The following is a 20,354-nucleotide window of genomic DNA, read 5'->3' on the forward strand; positions in this document are numbered from 1 at the left end:
TAATGGAGATTTTGAATCTCTGCGCACACTTTTGGACACTGGACACTTGTGGATTGTGTGAGGCCCACTGATATCTGAGCGCTATGTGACACGCTCGATGGCACAGCTGCCTGTGACCAAAGTGACGAGAGGATAATGGAGATTTTGAATCTCTGCGCACACTTTTGGACACTGGACACTTGTGGATTGTGTGAGGCCCACTGATATCTGAGCGCTATGTGACACGCTCGATGGCACAGCTGCCTGTGACCAAAGTGACGAGAGGATAATGGAGATTTTGAATCTCTGCGCACACTTTTGGACACTGGACACTTGTGGATTGTGTGAGGCCCACTGATATCTGAGCGCTATGTGACAGGCTCGATGGCACAGCTGCCTGTGACCAAAGTGACGAGAGGATAATGGAGATTTTGAATCTCTGCGCACAATTTTGGACACTGGACACTTGTGGATTGTGTGAGGCCCACTGATATCTGAGCGCTATGTGACACGCTCAATGGCACAGCTGCCTGTGACCAAAGTGACGAGAGGATAATGGAGATTTTGAATCTCTGCGCACACTTTTGGACACTGGACACTTGTGGATTGTGTGAGGCCCACTGATATCTGAGCGCTATGTGACAGGCTCGATGGCACAGCTGCCTGTGACAAAAGTGACGAGAGGATAATGGAGATTTTGAATCTCTGAGCACACTTTTGGACACTGGACACTTGTGGATTGTGTGATGCCCACTGATATCTGAGCGCTATGTGACAGGCTCGATGGCACAGCTGTGACCAAAGTGACGAGAGGATAATGGAGATTTTGAATCTCTGTGCACACTTTTGGACACTGGACACTTGTGGATTGTGTGAGGCCCACTGATATCTGAGCGCTATGTGACACGCTCGATGGCACAGCTGCCTGTGACCAAAGTGACGAGAGGATAATGGAGATTTTGAATCTCTGCGCACACTTTTGGACACTGGACAGTTGTGGATTGTGTGAGGCCCACTGATATCTGAGCGCTATGTGACAGGCTCGATGGCACAGCTGCCTGTGACAAAAGTGACGAGAGGATAATGGAGATTTTGAATCTCTGCGCACACTTTTGGACACTGGACACTTGTGGATTGTGTGAGGCCCACTGATATCTGAGCGCTATGTGACAGGCTCGATGGCACAGCTGTGACCAAAGTGACGAGAGGATAATGGAGATTTTGAATCTCTGCGCACACTTTTGGACACTGGACACTTGTGGATTGTGTGAGGCCCACTGATATCTGAGCGCTATGTGACACGCTCGATGGCACAGCTGCCTGTGACCAAAGTGACGAGAGGATAATGGAGATTTTGAATCTCTGCGCACACTTTTGGACACTGGACACTTGTGGATTGTGTGAGGCCCACTGATATCTGAGCGCTATGTGACAGGCTCGATGGCACAGCTGCCTGTGACCAAAGTGACGAGAGGATAATGGAGATTTTGAATCTCTGCGCACACTTTTGGACACTGGACACTTGTGGATTGTGTGAGGCCCACTGATATCTGAGCGCTATGTGACATGCTCGATGGCACAGCTGCCTGTGACCAAAGTGACGAGAGGATAATGGAGATTTTGAATCTCTGCGCACACTTTTGGACACTGGACACTTGTGGATTGTGTAAGGCCCACTGATATCTCAGCGCTATGTGACACGCTTGATGGCACAGCTGCCTGTGACCAAAGTGACGAGAGGATAATGGAGATTTTGAATCTCTGCGCACACTTTTGGACACTGGACACTTGTGGATTGTGTGAGGCCCACTGATATCTGAGCGCTATGTGACACGCTCGATGGCACAGCTGCCTGTGACCAAAGTGACGAGAGGATAATGGAGATTTTGAATCTCTGCGCACACTTTTGGACACTGGACACTTGTGGATTGTGTGAGGCCCACTGATATCTGAGCGCTATGTGACACGCTCGATGGCACAGCTGCCTGTGACCAAAGTGACGAGAGGATAATGGAGATTTTGAATCTCTGCGCACACTTTTGGACACTGGACACTTGTGGATTGTGTGAGGCCCACTGATATCTGAGCGCTATGTGACAGGCTCGATGGCACAGCTGTGACAAAAGTGACTAGAGGATAAGGGAGATTGGATTGCTTTTAAAAAAGCAGTTTGCGGAGCAGTGGGTAAACAGCAATGCCAGCGTGTCAGGAAGCCTTAAAAGGCAGCCCAACAACCAACACCACTGATACACCACAATATAGCCTCCCCTTGCACTGCACACACAGTGACTTGTGTGTTGTGCAGGCCAAATCGCTAGCAGCAGAAGCAGTTTTTTTGTCTTCTTCCCTGCCTAACGCTCTCCCTACAGAATCAGCAGCAACCTCTCCCTATACTAAGATCGGCAGAAGTAAGATGGCGGTCGGCGTGCACGCCCTTTTATACCCCCTGTGACGCCCACCAAAGCAAGCCAATCACTTGCATGCCCTTCTGAAAGATGGTGGTGACCCGTGCCTAGGTCATCACGTTGCCCACAGTGTCCGTGGATCCTGATTGGCTGAAAAAGAGCGCAAAACAAACTTTTGAAACGCGACTTTGGCGCGCAAGTCGCCGACCTCGTGGCTGACCTCATCCTAGGGTCGGGTTTCGTTTCATGAAACCCGACTTTGCCAAAAGTCGGCGACTTTTGAATTTTTTCGACCCGTTTCGCTCAACTCTACCCACGAGTATTAAGAGAACTAAGTAATGTAATAGACAAGCCATTTTTTCTTAAATTTAGGGACTCTATAGAGACCGGGTCTGTTCAACAGGACTAGTGCATAGCATATGTGATACCAATATTCAAAAAGGGCTCTAAAAGTGAACCTGAAAATTATAGGTCAGTAAGCCTGACCTCTATTGTTGGTAAAATATTTGAAGGGTTTCTGAGGGATGTTATTCTGGATTATCTCCATGTGAATAACTGTCTAACTCCATATCAGCATGGGTTTATGAGGAATTGCTCTTGTCCAACCAATCTAATCAGTTTTTTGAAGAGGTAAGCTTTAGACTGGACCAAAGAGGGTCAATGGATGTGGTATGTCTTGATTTTTCCTAAGCGTTTGATACCGTGCCACACAAGAGGTTGGTGCACAAAATGAGAATGCTGGGTCTGGGGGAAAATGTGTGTAAATGGGTAACTGGCTTAGTGATAGAAAGCAGAGGGTGGTTATAAATGGTATTTTCTCTAACTGGGTCACTGTGATCAGTGGGGTACCGCAGGGGTCGGTGTTGGGACCTATTAGCTTCAAGATATTTATTAATGATCTGGTAGAAGGTTTACACAGTAAAATATCGATATTTGCAGATGATACAAAACTACAGTATGTAAAGCAGTCAATACAAGTGCTGAATGTATTCTGCTACAGATGGATCTGGATAGGTGGAAACCTGGGTCGAAAGGTGACAGACGCGGTTTAACAATGATAAATGTGAGGTTATACACATGGGAAGAAGGAATCAATATCACCATTACACACTGAATGAGAAACCACTGGGTAAATTTGACATGAGAAGAATTTGGGATCCTTGTTAATGATAAACTTACCTGGAGCAGCCAGTGCCAGGCAGCGGCTGTCAAGGCAAACAGGATCATGGGGTGCATTAAAAGATTTCTAGATACACATGATGAGAGCATTATACTGCCTCTGTACAAATCCCTGGTTAGACCGCACATGGAGTACTGTGTACAGTTTTGGGCACCAGTACTCAGAAAGGATATAATGGAACTATAGTGAGTACAAAGGAGGGCAACGAAATTAATAAAGGGGATGGGGGAGCTATAATTCCCAGAGAGATTAGCAAAATTAGAATTACCTAGCCTAGAAAAAAGACGACTGAGGGGTGATCTAATGACTACTGTACAAATACGTTTTATCCTCCTTCTCAAAGCACCACAATTATCCTATAATAGAATGTTTGTAATTTCCAGATATTAAACCTCCAGGTTACAGAAATGACAAGCAATAACTAAGTAACAAATAATTATTAGCAAGTCCCTCTTTCAAGTGATTCTGTACTCTTACTGAGCCTTACATATTTTGTTTGCACTAGTCCTATGTATTTTAAAGGGAACAAAATTTACCACACAAGTTATACTATTACGCTCTCTGTTTTTAAGATATTATCAGCTTAAAATATACATAGTACCCTGAAAGTTTACCATTCCACCTAACTAGTTTAGCCTTCCCAGCTTCATCATGGGTTCATGGTTGATTCTAATAGATGAAAATTTAGTCCAGGTGTTGTATTAAATTTAGAACTTGTTTTATCTTTTATCCTTTGCATTTACTAATTAAACACTAATAATAACCCTTAATCAGCTAAGTTATAAAAATGTGATTTCAGCATTGGAAAATTAGTCCAAATATTCTGATCAGGCTGCAGTCAAATTCTGTCATCTGTTGCTAAAACTGATTAGCCACTAGATAAAAATTTTGAGTCAGAATGGACTCATTAGTAAAACTTTTAAAGTAATGTATTATAGCTACTAATGATGACATTATAAGACATAAATAAAGTTGGTATTTGTAGGCAACATTGACACTTTCTTTTAGCTTTTTGATACACTTTCTTGTATCAAAGGTATAGTATAACTTAATTAAATGCCTGCCAATAGCGATGAGAATAAACAATGACTTACTCACTTCCCAAATGATTGCTTTGAAATTTGAGTGTATAATTTAAAGAGTAAAAAGAATATCTAAACTTTACTTTGTTTTAAAGAATTTTATTCAGCTTGGAAAGCTATGCAACTTTGCAGATTTCTTAAGAAATCTGTCTTCATTTCTATAAAATAATTGCATGTGAAAGACTTCCGAAACCTGCGTTATCCAAGTTTATCATCCTGCCTTCAACTGTTGTGATATCAGAATATACTCATTTGGAATACATATGATGGCAGAAAATAAGACTCCTCCTCTGAGTGTTGTGGACATCAGACCAACCTCCTACCTCAGCTTATCCCCAGAATTACAGAGACACAAGTGCTAAGCTGATCCTTTTACAGCCATCATTCATACACCAAATGAGTACTTTTTGATATCAGTACAACTGAAGGCAAGCAAATAGATCGGGGAAAAGTAGGGGTTTAAAAGATACTTATTTGCATTTTTAGCAAGAATGAAGAAAAATCCCATAACAAAGTGATATGCAAAGTCTCACAACTTTCCATGCTGGACAAAATTCTGAACAAAATAAGATTTCTCAGACTTCCTCAACAAAGAGTTTTTTGTAGCATTTTTTTGGCTAGTAAACCTAATTTTCCATGATTTTCGAGTAATTTTTTAGAATTGTTTTTTGTTTGTCTTTGGTTCATTTTTTGGCCAATTGAAAACTTTATGATACAATCCATAATGAAAAAAAATATTAATAAAAACATTAGGCATGACGGGCTTTGAAAAAAAATTAAATAATGACACAACAGTGTATGAATTGTAGTGATGGTCCTCACCTGGCACAAAACATCATTTTATAAAATTAATGCTGTTTGTGGAACCACCCTAATCCAGTGCATTGGCTTTTTCTAAATTTTTTTTTCATTTGGATAACAGTTTGTATAATTCCGTACCTCCTACCTCTGTGGAGGTATGTATGAACGTACAGAAGATTTTACATTATGTTCTACCATGTACACTAACAATATACCAATAAACTTACTGTCTTTGGATTGGTCTATGTATGTCTTTTTATTGTCATTGCCTTCTATTAGCACCCTGCTCACATGTTGGTTGAGCGCAGTAAATGATTTGGCAAGGGCAAAAAGTGAGATTGAGGCATTGTATAATTACTGTATATATTTTACTTGCTTTGTTTTCCAGGTAGTATTACTCCAATGTCGACCTTGGTTTGACCCACGAGTCTGCAGAAGCTCTGGCGTTGCATATTGATGAGATATCACTCGTTATCCTGAACCAAGGATCTATTGGCAAGAATTTTCATGGCATTACAAGCCCCTACAGACTACATGCACCAATAGAATTGTAGCCGTTTTACTGGTGAAATTAGTTCTAGATGTAAAAGTTGAAAATCACATTGAATCTAGTGTTTTCACTTTATTAACTGAAATAAGGTTTGTGTAGTAATTAATACAATATGTTTGCTGTCTCTGAACTTTTATTGGGTTCTTCTTTATCCCAATTGTACTTATAATTTGATTTCTCATTTAGAAAAATCATATATCACATGGAGCATGCTGAGCTAGGGCAGTTTTGGAATTAAACAATGTACTGGCAGTAAAAATTAATTTGTTAAAGCCTAAGGAAAAATAAAGAATACATACCCAAATTCATAATCACATACTAAGAAAATAGAACACAAAGTCTATACTCATTAGGCAGAAAAAGCCAAGGCATCCATAGAAATGTATAGATAGGATTTCCACTATTGAATGTTATTCTTCTACATGCCATGTAAAAAGGGATTGATTTCACATAAAAAGTACAAATAGCTATCAATTAGTTAAGCTAACTGAACAACTGTGTTTCCTTCAGCATGATCCATGACCTTGTGCCCACATATGACCCTTAATGGGATTGTCAATCTAAAAAGATAGATCTTTAGATGTGTTTAAAATTGAAATATAGGTAAGTCACGCCACAGTATTTACCCAGGTCACTCTAATTAAAGGGAGTCTGTCAGCAGGTTTTTGCTATTTAATCTTACAGTAGAATTATAAAGGGTTCAGTATCCTGATTCCACAGGTTAATTAGGCTGTGTGCTGTACTTTCAATACAAACATAGTTTTATCAGCGGGAAATTAAAGGGGGTTTTACACTAAGCAATATCGCTAGCAATATCGCTAAAACGTCACTGTTTTTGTGACGTTATAGCGATATTGCTAGCGATATCGCTATGTGTGATACTTACCAGCGACCGGCTCCCCCGCTGCTCATCGCTGATCGCGCGAGAATGTCCGGCTCCATTTCTCGTCAGGCGCTTCCTGCTGGGGCTTCCTGCTGTGACGACGAGCGATGCTGGAGGCGGGTGGGAGGACGCAGGATCGCTGTGTGTGAAAGGTGAGTATCGTGCGCTGCGTCGCTGCTGCATCGCTGTGAGATCTTTCTGTATGAAAGCTCACTAGCGCTCATTTAGCGATGCACCAGCGATCCTGACCGGGTCGGATCGCTGGTTGGATCTCTGGTGCATCGCTAAATGTAAAAGGGCCTTAAGACTACTGAACTACAGCTCATGTGTCTATCAGTCAGGCTAATCTGTGTAACCCCGCCCCCACCTCTGATTAGCAGCTTGCTCACAATGCACAGTGTGTACAGGAAGCTATCACTCAGTGGTGTGGGTGGGTAATACACGGAACATGAGTCTTAGCTCTGCTACATCTACATCAGACAAAACAGCTATTCTATAAACACTACTCCAAGCAGTCCAGTAAGCGATACATCACTGGAATCAGACTTTCTTGCACTATGTTATACTAATTTCAGATTTTATAGCAGCATCCTGCTGACATTTTCCCTTAATACATCACAAGAGCTTCCTGCTGTTCATGTAGGGAGTTGTCAGGCTGTTTAAGTGTCAACACTAACAGGACAATAAAGAAATAATCAATAAAATAAATGGGAAACAGGCCAAGTCTAATATGGAGGACCAGAGCCGATTGTAAGATATATATTAATTGGCAAAGGACAAAATTCTAATGTGAATTAAATATGGTGCCTAGTGCCTCTTTGGCTACTGAATCAACCTTTCAATAGTTATGATGATCAGCTGAATTAAAAGGCTGGTCAGCAGAACCAAAATTATCTGTGTTTGTGGCATTTTTAGGGACCTTTCACACTGCGTTCTTCGCCAGGTTCAGTGGTCCTGTCTGGGCTTAGGTCCAAACCCCCACATTCTACTTAGTCTGAGTGTCTGTGCCGCACCCCACAGAACCATGAGGTGCTCGGTACCGGGTTGGTTCTGTTACATTAGGGGATGTCAGGACAGCAGTGACCCAGTCCGTGGCCCTGGGCAAGCAATCAAATGATGAAGGGAATAGTTACTATGGTGGATTAATTTGTGATGCCACCCGTGGTACTCGGCAATGAGAAGATGGCCGATGCAGCAGTTCAGGTCCACTGAGGCAGTTGGTGATGCAGCATAGATACTACAGCTCTCCATGGGTAGGGCTAGGCCACAGGGCAGTTGTATGTTTTATTTAAAAATGGTGGTAACGGTTGCAATGCAAAGTAGATGATGCAGTAATAAAGCTGAGGACACAGCAGGGTTGCAATTTCCTTTTACTTTTACATGATAGTTCGGGGTGCAGACCAGGGGATCACAGATGGTGAGGGATATCCGGTTAGCCTAGAAGCAGTTCAGGATCCACTGAGCCAGATGGATATGGAGGCCTCCCTACTGCGCTATCCTCTGAGGTCCTTGCTGCCTAAAGCTGTGCTTAGGCCTCTATTCCTGCTTTTCTTTAAGCACTTGCCTGCATGGCAGGCAGCTTCAGCCTTTTTTACAGGTGTCGCTCCTTCGTGGTGGCTCTGGGCTCTATTATGCTGCTGTGCCCCTGAGTGTTTTATGGGGCCAGGAGGCCTGCAGTCCCCTACCCTCTGGATTTAGCTGTCGGGCTCTCTTTACCCATGCAGTCACGGACTCCGGCATCTGCTTTCAAGTGCTCAGCTCTGGGGTGAGCTTACTCTCAGCTCCACTCCCTAGATTCCCCAAATTTCTCCTTTCCTCCCCAACTCTCTTCAGACTGTCAGCCCTCACTCCTACTCTCACTTGCCTCTGACTGACTGACTCTTTCCAGAAAAATCTCCCTACCCCAGCACTAACTCCTCCCACCAACTGTCACTCCCTTAAGCTCCACCCCCTTTGGTCTGTAGTTAGAAAAAGTGTTGGATGCTGGTTCTACCTGACCAGGGGACCTCTCATTGTTTCCAGGCAAGACATTACTCTCTGTGAGGGAGGCAATGCCACTGTGGCAACAGGACTGCTGGGGTGCCACATCTGCATATATGATGCTTCATAAATCACATGGCATCATTATAGTCAAAGGCTCTGTCAATGCATACGCCCATATCCCATTTTGCAGGGAGTGCAGACATAAGCCCCGACGGAACAACTGAATGTGCCAAGCAATACATTGTGAAAGGGCTCTTACTAGTGAATGAATGAGAAAATGTCATGCAAACCATAAACACTGCCCCCACCACAGACTTTTACTGGAGCAAATGTTTACTGTAGTAACTTTTGAGGAAAGTAACTGCCTTTTCCGCTGTCAGCGCTGCCTCCAGAGTGGAGGCACCTGACAACAGAGTGGAAGAGTCTGACAGCAGTCAATCTGGTGCAGGAGAATGAAGAGGTAGCCTTTTACATTAAGTAAGAAAGAATAGAATGCATGACATGATTGTTTTCCTTATTTTTTTTCCCAGAAGGAACATTATAGAGTTGGAAGGTAATATTTCCGTAGGCAAGTTCTGGTGAAAGGTTTAGGTCTCCTCATTATGATGTAAGAATCTATGTATAGAGTAGAAATATAAAGTTTCCAAATGCATATTGGAAAATTGTTGTTTCCATAATGTGGGTTGTCAGTGTTTATTGGAAGAACGCAGCCAGGCTGAATGTTCCGCACTGACGGGAAACAAGTTGCTCACCAAGCTTGGCTTGTCAGTGAGAGTTAAACCAGTCACTGATCCTAATTCTGACACTGTTGTTGGAGCATACCAATTTTTAATCGCTACATGACTTGTCAGATTGAATATGCACCGCATGGATAACTTAGAAAGCATCTTAATAACCAGACGCCATTGAACACTTGTTCCCAATTAATTCATGTTGTATTTTTTTTAAAACTAATATACTGTCTGCAGTGACTTTTGCAGAAGAAATATTGCATTATGCAAATACAAAGTTTATTACATTTAATTTTTAGCTACTTTATGCTATCATAAATATTTACTTGAAAACTAGTAGATTGGACATAGTTAAATAATATAATTACTACTGGATATTTGTTGCTGTTCCTCAACAATGACCAACATTATATATTGATAAAAATAAGTATATAATTTCACACAACTATACCTTAACCTGTTTGCACAAATTAACTATACATCCATGCCAGAGTCTACAAGTGTGGAGGGGGATTCAGGCGCTGAGCCCGTCACACACAGTTTAGATGCCAGCTGTGCTTTAAAGCTAGGAACCAACATAAGCAACCAGTGTTAGCTCTGATTGCTTCTGTTTAACCATTTAGATGTCATATCAATTACTGACATCAGAATTTTGACGGAATAATCCCTGGTGTATGCACAACCCAGTTTCCCATTGTTCATACACAAGATAATTCACATTGATCTGATGGACTACCATATCAACAGGGTGCCAGATGAAAGCCCCTTTGCTTCTATAGTATTATTCTTGTGAAGCCCATGAGTTTAGAGCAACCAATAAAAGTATTACAAGTTAAAGTGGCCAATAGGGACCAAAAAGTAAAGTAAAAAAATAAAACATCATGAATCTCAAAAAATGATGAAACTTTGCTTTTTTTAACAAAGTTCTGAACAAATATTTAACCCCTTAGCAGCTGCTGATATGCCTTAAAATGGCAACTGCTAAGGGTATTTTGACTGCAGCATCCCCCAGAATGTGAAATTCTCTGGAGTGTCAGCAATCGGGGGTAGCTGAGACCCTGAAGAACATGATTAGAGCCAGAAATTCTGGTCCCCGATCACGTGATTGTGGTTATTCAGTGAATAATGGTTATCACAAAAATAAGTGTACCTGCTGTTAAAATAATTTCTTTTGCTTCTGACCTGATATACATGTCATAGGAGAGAGAAATGATACCCCCGAGATCCCCTGATACCTCCACCATCCCAGGGCCCTCCTGATTCATCCTCTAGCCCGTTGTGATCTTCCAGGGAAAAAAAAATTGGGTGCATGTGCAGTGCTCCCGCCAAGATCTGTCTGCCTGTACCTGACAACAACAATAGGTAATTTTTTCTATTGGTTCCTTTTAATCACTGTGATTGACCCTAGCACAGCGATCAAAGGAAAAAAAAATAGTAAATCAAATCTCACTTTGTCACCCCCTTAGATAAAAATTATAAAATATATATTTTTTTATTTTTTCCATTCTTTGCAGTTGGGTTTAGGGCTGGGTTAGGGTTGAGTTAGGGTTTTGCTAAAGTTAGGGTTGGGCTTAGGGTTTCGCTATGTTAGCGTTGTGTTAGGTGTGGGGTAGAAATGGGGTAGAATTGTTCTTTTTTTAAAAATAACTGGCATTTGTGCAGTAATGGCTTTCTTCTTGTGACTTGACCATGCAGCCCATTTTTCTTCAAGTGCCTCCTTATTGTGCATCTTGAAACATCCACACAGTTAGATTTCTGAGAGTCCAGTATTTCAGCTAATGTTATTTGTGGGTTTTTCTTTGCATCCCGAACAATATTCCTGGCAGTTGTGGATGAAATTTTTGTTGGTCTGACCGTGATTTTGTTTTTTTACAGAGCCCCTGATTTTCCATTTGTTAATCACAGTTTGAATGCTGCTGACTGGCATTATCAATTCATGGATATCTTTTGTTTTATACAGTTCAACTACCTTTTCCCGTAGATCTTTTGACAATTATTTTGCTTTGACCATGATTCACAATCCAGAAATGTCAGTGGCTGAATGAAAGATGCAAGAGTCTGTCTGGATCCCAGAAACTCACTCCACTTTTATGCACACACACTGATTACAAGCAAACAGGTCACAGGTGAGGATGTTACCTTTAGTAGCCATTCAAACCCATTTGTGTCAACTTCTGTGCATGTTATCAGGTCAAAATCACCAGGGTATGTGAACTTTTGATCATGGCCATTTGGATGTTTTGGGTTGCCATTATGATTTAAAAAGAGAAAACACATAAGTTTGACAATAAATAGCTTCACCCAACCACTAACCATGAGTGGAGAAAAAGTTTTGGTGTTATCATTCATATTGTCTGAAAAAAGGCCAAGAAAGCAAAAATTCTGCCCCGGTATGTAAACTTTTGGGCACAACTGTAACTATATTAACATTGCAAACTCATAAATATATTGCAATTCATGATTTGTTATACTAAATATAAGTTAATTTTTTTAAACATTAATGAAAAACTCACGAGCACACACTACTACAATGATTTATCACTGCTTCCAAGCCAGTGGTCCATTAGCAAGAAAACATTTATATTTTTATAGAGAATGGAGATCTATTTCAGCAATGTCTTTCATCTATGTGTGTTGAGGGAAATCACTATTTAACACATCGCTACTATATGTCATCGCAAAGAATGTTTCATGGCACATAAAGGCGCTGAGTGTCTGACATTATCAAAGGCATTGGGAAGTCCAAAAGTGTGAGAAACAGAAACATATTATCCACTAATAGAATGAGCTGCCAACCTACAGTCGACATTTAGACATTTATAAGTTACCTGAAGTTTAGATGGATTACACCTTTCTGCTGGGTAGAAGGTTTAAGAATGACTTAATCTTCATTTGCCCCAAGCAAGTTGAAAAATGACCCGGAAAAGAAGTCTCCTGTGGCTGATTTTAACTCAGCAAAGGTTTTTTTTTCTATCATCCTTGAAAGAGATATTATTCATTTTTTTTCTCTTTTGGGCTTTTTAATTCATTGTAAATGTTATGATATGGAAGGCATGCAGTAAAAGAACAAAAAAAAGTCTCAAAACGAGCAAGGCACTAAACAGCTTTTTGAAATGGGAGAATAAAATAAAATTGAATGCCTGTAATAAAATATGCAGAACACATCTAGCTTATCGCAAAGTTTAAATGCAAAATTTAAAGCTGGCATAAGAATTATAATATATTTTATATCTCAACTTTTATAAACGGTCATGATTTTTAATACACTTAAACTTTTTATTTGCCCTACTGGTGGTAACCAATTTGTCGTTTTATTACATCAAGCATCTGCAGTCAGAAGGAGAATGTCAGCATTAACGTAACTCATTTTACAGAACATTGCAGCTTGTTGTGCTGGCTGATTTAATATTGTGAGAAAAGTTTGAGTTTAGTGATTGGGTTTGCAAAATTGTAAGAAAAAAGTTTCAAATAGGTTTAGAAGTTTTTAGCGATATAATAAATCTACTGCTACAGTGGGAAAAATAGTATTTAGTCAGCCACCAATTGTGTAAGTTCTCCCACTTAAATATATAAGAGGGGCCTGAAATTGACATCATAGGTAGACCACAATTATGAGAGTCAAAATGAGAAAACAAATCCAGAAAATCACCTTGTCTGATTTGGCAAAATATATTTTTCAAATTATAGTGTAAAATAAGTATTTGGTCATTAACAAAAGTCAATCTCAATATTTTATTATATATCCTTTGTTGGCAATCACAAAGGTCAAATGTTTTCTGTAAGTCTTCACAATGTTGGCACACACTGTTGATGATATGTTGGCCCATTCTTCCATGCAGATCTCCTCTAGAGCAGTGATGTATTGGGCCTGTCGCTGGGTAACACGGACTTTCAAAGCCCTCCAAAGGTTTTCTATGGGGTTGAGATCTGAAGATTGGCTAGGCCACTCCAGGGACTTCATATGCTTCCTACAAAGCCACTCCTTTGTTGCCCTGAAAGACCCATCCACGTTTCATCTTCAATGCCCTTGCTTATGGAAAGAGGTTTGCACTCAAAATCTCACGATGCTTGGACCCATTCATTCTTTCATGTACACGGATCAGTCATCCTGGTCCCTTTGCAGAGAACAGCCCCAAAGCATGATGTTGCCACCCCGATGCTTCACAGTAGGTATGGTGTTCAATGGATGCAACTCAGCATTCTGTCTCCTCCAAACACCACAAGTTTTGTTTCTACCAAACAGTTCTACTTTGGTTTCATCAGACCATATGACATTCTCCCAATACTCTACTGGATAGTCCAAATGCTCTCTAGCAAACTTCAGACTGGCTTAAGCAGAGGGACACGTCTGGCACTGTGGTATCTGATTTCCTCGCGGCGGCGTAGGGTATTACTGATGGTAGCTTTTGTTACGGTGGTCCCAGCTTTATGCAGGTCATTCACTAGGTCCCCCGTGTGGTTGTGGGATTTTTGCTCACCATTCTTGTGATCATTTTGACCACACGGGGTGAGATCTTGCGTGGAGCCCCAGATCGAGGGAAATTTTCAGTGGTCTTGCAAGTCTTCAATTTTCTTATTATTGCTCCCACAGTTGATTTCATCACACCAAGCTGCTTGCCTATTGCAGATTCAGTCTTCCCAACCTGGTGCAGAGCTACAATTTTGTTTCTGGTGTCCTTCGACAGCTCTTTGGTCTTCACCATAGTGGGGTTTGGAGTGTGACTGTTTAAGGTTGTGGACAGGTGTCTTTTACACTGATAACAAGTTCAAACAGGTGCCATTACTACAGGTAATGAGTGGATGACAGAGGATCCTCTTAAAGAAAAAGTTACAGGTCTGTGAGAGCCAAAAATCTTGCATGTTTTTATGTGACCAAATACTTATTTTCCACCATAATTTGCAAAATAAATTTTGCTAAATCAGACAAAGTGATTTTCTGGATTTGTTTTTTCATTTTGACTCTAATTGTTGTGGTCTACCTATGATGTCAATTACAGGCCTCTCTGATATTTTTAAGTGGGAGAATTTGCACAATTGGTGGCTGACAAAACACTTTTTTTCCTCACTGAACGTGTTAACATTAAGTTTAATCATCCCTGACCTAAGCCATCTAATTGTCAGTGAAAATCTTAAGACTTCGTTCACACCGTAGTATTCATGCTGCAGCTTGAAACCACAGCAGCCCTGTGCCAGTATAGTCTGACCATTGTTTTCCCACTAAATCACTAAATTCCCCTCTTATGAAACCCTGCAAAACCATGCACCATTGCATGTGATATGTTTTAGGTACTGGCTTTTTGATAAAGCCAGAGAGATGTGCTCTTAAAATTTAACTTTTAATAAGTTCAACTAAAATAATGGAACCCCTTTGGTCCACTAAGAGTAAGACAAAGCATACATACAAACAAAAAAGTCACAAAGATCATCACTTGATTATAGCGATGGAAATATATAACCATGAGTTAGGGAATGATAATATAACATCATATGAACATTTCAACCCTTAAACCATAAACAACCAATGAGCTGGATCTTGTAAACATAAAGTATGTATAAAAAGGAACAATCTCACTCCATGTTGCTGCTTGTTCTACCAGATCGTATTTCATCGATATTTGCAGGATGCTGTTTGTCCAATTGGGATGGGGAGACTCTCATATATGTCCGTACATTACCCCACCACAAGAAAATTCCATAGGATCCATCACAGTGTGTCCTCAAGGTTAGCTAATGATCTCTATGTGACTTTTTTGTATGTCTGTATGTATGTTTTGTCTTACTTTTAGTTGAACTTATTAAAAGATAAATTTTAATAGCACATCTACTTGGCTTTATCAGACTTTTTTGACTGGTAGACAACCTATTCATCTTAATGTCATTTTGAATGTGAATTTACATATCATTTCTTGTTAAGTCAATTTTTTGAAAGGCGGTTGAATTTTATTGAAACAATGGAATTTTTCCTTTTTTAGATATTTAAATGTGCATGTCAGTTACTAATACTTGTTTTTGACAGCTGTGCACACCATAGCCATATACCACAGTTTGTTTTCTGCATGTGTACCTCCCTACCTAGCATTTCTTTATGTAAAAAATGGAAATAGCAATGAAACAGCTAGTGTAAAAAAAATAAAAGTATGCTAAGAATTTGGAAGTTACTAGCAGCAGCAGAAGCACAGCTACTAGAGATGAGCAAGTTTATTCAAGTGGAATTGTATTCTACTCGTATTTCATAAAAGTCCATATACTGTGGAATACAGATTTTTTTGTAATTTGCTCAGTAAAAATTCAGCAAAATGGCGGCCAGACCTGCCATTTTGGCCTATACTGTAGAGAACAGGCAAAGTGATAAAAAAAGACTACTAATATTCACATCTCTGCTCACCTGTGCCATCACTCACAGCCTGCCATCCCATCCTCTGTGGTTCTTCCTTACAGCATTGTTCATTGTATCTTCACTGTCTTCACTCTAAACCTGGACCTCCAGATGTCATTGCACACCATGAAGTTGCAATGCAAGTCATAAAGTCACAAACAATGCTTTGTTGTTATGTAGTGCATATATGTTTAAGGTCTAGTCACGGATGGATCTCCCAGCCTAGAGTGAAGACAGTAGAGCTACGGTTCTCTACAGCAGAATGTAGAGCAATAAAGATCCAGATGCAGGGTAGTGAGCAGCAGGGTTATTAGCAAATGTGAGTAGTGAGGTGTGCATTAGGTTTTTTCTTGTTTCTTTACAGATTACGTTTATTATGCAGTGGGATCTGAAGAAACCCAAGGGCCTAATAAAGAATATTCAATTCAATAACTGTGCTATGATCAGATTTGCTGATCTCTCATCGAAGTCACCAGCCATTAAGGCAGTAGTACGACCAAAACAAGTAGATCTGCACAACCTTCGTGGACCAATGACCGCAATTTGTGACTCAGAATCATGTGGCAGTTAGGCAACAAGGTGGGAATAGTTTTAGCTGCATGCAACCAGCCCATTCGTCTGGAGGTATCTTAAGAAAAAGGCCACACAGTGCAGTTTTGACCAGTCCAAAACTGCATACAGCATTTGCATCATTTGCATTAACAAACCTGATGAAGACTGTGCATTTTTTTATTGCATGGCATAAATTTAATCGCTAATTTATCCAGCAAGGAATACTTGTGGTAGTTGTATAACCCTGATAAACATGGAATTTAAAAAAATACTACTAAAGCCATGCTCATCCATAAAAAATGCTGCTTGCAGCAATATCTGTGATGTCACAGGTGACTGGATACTCCGCCTCCAGCAGGGCGAATTTCTATGACACCCGTCACCCTGGATACACCGCCTCCAGCAGGGCGAATTTAAACAAAGAAACGTGCAGCCGGATACACTGCCTCCAGCAGGCAAATTTAAATAGTTATACGTGTATCTGGATACACCACCTCCAGCAGGCGAATTTGAAGAGATAAGGGAAACACCAGGGAAACCGATACAATGGAGGCCCTGCAGTAGGGAACGGGGACGTGGAGACCTCCTGCACTCCCCTGAGTCAGTGTCTCTGCACTCCTGACGGTCCCTAGGCAGGTTCCGCACCTCGCGACGAGCAGGATACCTAAAAACCCTAGCTTGCCCTGCACCTATCCCTTTCTAATGAATTGGACGGTGCAGAAATTAATCCCAACACTGCACTAAAACACACATAAGGAAAGTTACAAACAGGGAAAAACCACTTAGCTTTGCTCTGTTGCTATTGCTTCCAGCAACAGAGTCCAGCACCTGAGTGCAGCTTTCCTCCTGAATAGCTGCTACTTCACCAAAGCTTTGTCAGAGCTGCAAGGAACTCCTCACTGAAGCTCTTTCCACACCAGGACTCTGACTGAGCTGCAATGAACTCTTCTCTAGCTCCTTCCTCCACCAAGGATGGTTGGAAATGACCAATATCACCAACAGTGAGTGAGACCACCTGACTCTCCTTTATAGGCAAGAGCCAGAGCCATCACACCTGCTAGTTATTCCCGTGTAATAATACTAGCCACCACCAGGGGCAAAAGTAGAACTAAAGACACCACTGTGTAATGACCCTAATGGCCACCGGAGGCAAAACTAACTTTAAGCAAACAGCTTAAAGGAAAAAAAAAGGTTACATGTGCTTTTACCTGTCACAATCCAGCATGGATCGTGACAATATCATACAGTTTTAAATTCATGAAAACTATAAATGTTGGATTGTGCAGCCTTAACCTTAGGGTTCACTAACACTAATGTGTAAAAAAACTTGCCTCATTCTCATCCAGGAGAGTGGAACAATTTTTTTCTCACTATTAATCTTTTACATTAATCTTTTACAGTTTCCTATGCTGCAGAATTGTTAAATCAACTGCCATACTGATGGTCCATATGGCATGTGATTTTTGTCCCACACTGTACAAATTCTGGAGTGAAATCGCAGTATGCTGCAATTTTTTCTCATATTGAATACAGCAGAGAAAAAATACTCAAATCTGAATTGTCTCATTGAATATCATTGGTCCGAGTGTAATCTGATTTTTTGTCTAAATGCACTTGTCCTATTTATATGCTAGTGTGAGAGATCCCTTAGAGTATAGTCACAAGTAGTTGTCCAGCTTGGAATTTGATCCACATTTTAAAAAAAAAAATCAAATCTCCTTGCAGTAAACTTCTTATTCAGTTGAAAGAAAGAAAGTGCCTATCGTACAGGCTACATTTTTTATTGCATGTTAAAAGTCTATTACTACACAAGATATTATAAATGAAATGCATCAAAAAACACTTTGTTAGGCTGACGGAACACTTGAAATAATAAAGATGATAATGAGGTGCGTTCGCAGCCTGGGGTCCATCGTGCAGAGATGTAGAACTGCTGCTCAGTAATGGCGGGGGATATACGGCAAATAATAAATGAACACACACGGGTTTGCCTCACCCGGTGTGCACAGGAGCGAGTTCTGTTGATTCACAAAACCGCTGTGCTGCACAATGTAAATGCCGAAGCCTGTTAAGCTCACAGGGCTTGGCCGGATGAGCGCTAGAATAGACACAGGACTCTGCCTCAAGGATACAGGGTTAGAGTCCTTCAAGTCCTCTAGCACTCGGCGCCGCTGCAGTGGTGCCAGCAAGAGAGAAACAGAATAACAACGCACTAAGTATGCACTGCACCGCTCTGGCAGACGCCACTAGCCACCCGGACTGGGTAAGGAAAGCGCTAGACCTGCGCACGGCACCACGCTGGCTGATGCAGCTACTTAGGTGCCTTGTGCTGGATGGCACAATATGGCGCAGAGAGAGGTGCTGTGACTTGGAAGCACTGTGGTGCTAGGCTTAGCCACTACCAGGTGCTGACTCAGACTAAGATAACCGTACAACATGCATATCAAAGGGAGTGGTTTCATATTGAGTCAATCACCAGTTTCATGCATCCATCATCACACACAAGTTATAATAACTGTCTGTACTAGCGCATGGCCGAGGGTCCAGGCGACTTTTATAGCGGCATCCTTCCCGGATCTTCCCAGTGGACCAATACGAGCAGGAACGGGACCTGCGGAAGTGACCTCCGACCTCCAATGAGAAGTAGTCCCAAGAGCATGCTCAGTAAGCAAAAGACAGGACTTAGTCCCAGAAGCGTCTGCTTGCTGCTGACTCAAGCAATGTGTTATAGCTGAGCCTGAAGGAGCAACTAGACACCCATTATCAGCCTGGGCAAGATGCCGGGACTGAGCAGGAATCCCCGAGGCTGCAGAGGAATGGGAGACCAAGAGGACACGGCTTGAGATTCGCCCATGCAGTGGGGGAAACTTGACACCTAATATACTCAGAAAAAAAAACACATTAAAAACTGCATCAAAACAGAAGCAAAAAAGTGGTCTTACAAAAATGTGCTAAATGTAGCACAAGTCATTTAGGCTTTTGAGTGGGTTTTTCAGTAAGAAAAAATAAGCTAGAACCGTATATAAATACCCTTAAAAGGAATTGGTCCCAGATTTTTTACCACCTATTCTGAGAATTTTCATCTAATCCCTGGTTCCAGCAATATGTCACTTACTGGACTGCTTGCTGTAGATTTAATAAAATCAGATTATTATTAAAGGACTAGAATCATAGAATCGTAGAGTTGGAAGGGACCTCCTGGGCCATCTGGTCCAACCCCCTGCTCAAAGCAGGATTCGCTAAATCATCCCAGACAGATGTCTGTCCAGCCTCTGTTTGAAGACTTCTATTGAAGGAGAACTCACCACCTCTTGTGGCAGCCTATTCCACTCATTGATCAATCTGTCAAAAAGTTTTTTTCTAATGTCTAATCTGTGACTCCTCCCATTCAGTTTTATCCCATTGCATCTAGTCTTTCCTTGTGCAAATGAGAATAAAGGGCCTGTCACACTAATTGATATCGCTAGCAATATCGCTCTAACGTCACTGGTTTTTGTGACGTTATAGCGATATTGCTAGCGATATCGCTATGTCTGATACTTACCTCCGACCACTTCCCTGCTGGTTATCGCTGATCGCGCGAGAATGTCCTCGACCGTTTCTCGTCATCAGCTTCCTGTTGGGCTTCCTGCTGTGGAGACGAGCGACGCGTGGACGCGGGCGGGAGGACGTCAGGATCGCCTCATGTGACAGGTAAGTAATGACTCCCGACCCCTGCTATGTCGCTGGTGAGATCTGCCTGTGTGGCATCTCACTAGCGACCACTTAGGCCGGTTTCACACTAGCGCATTTTCAACGCGCGCACGGCCGGGGGTAGCTCCGCCCCCGATCC

The sequence above is a fragment of the Dendrobates tinctorius genome, unplaced genomic scaffold (genome assembly GCF_039654945.1).
Source record: "Dendrobates tinctorius isolate UK_male_01 unplaced genomic scaffold, ASM3965494v1 ptg000069l, whole genome shotgun sequence".
Classification (NCBI taxonomy): Eukaryota; Metazoa; Chordata; class Amphibia; order Anura; family Dendrobatidae; genus Dendrobates; species Dendrobates tinctorius.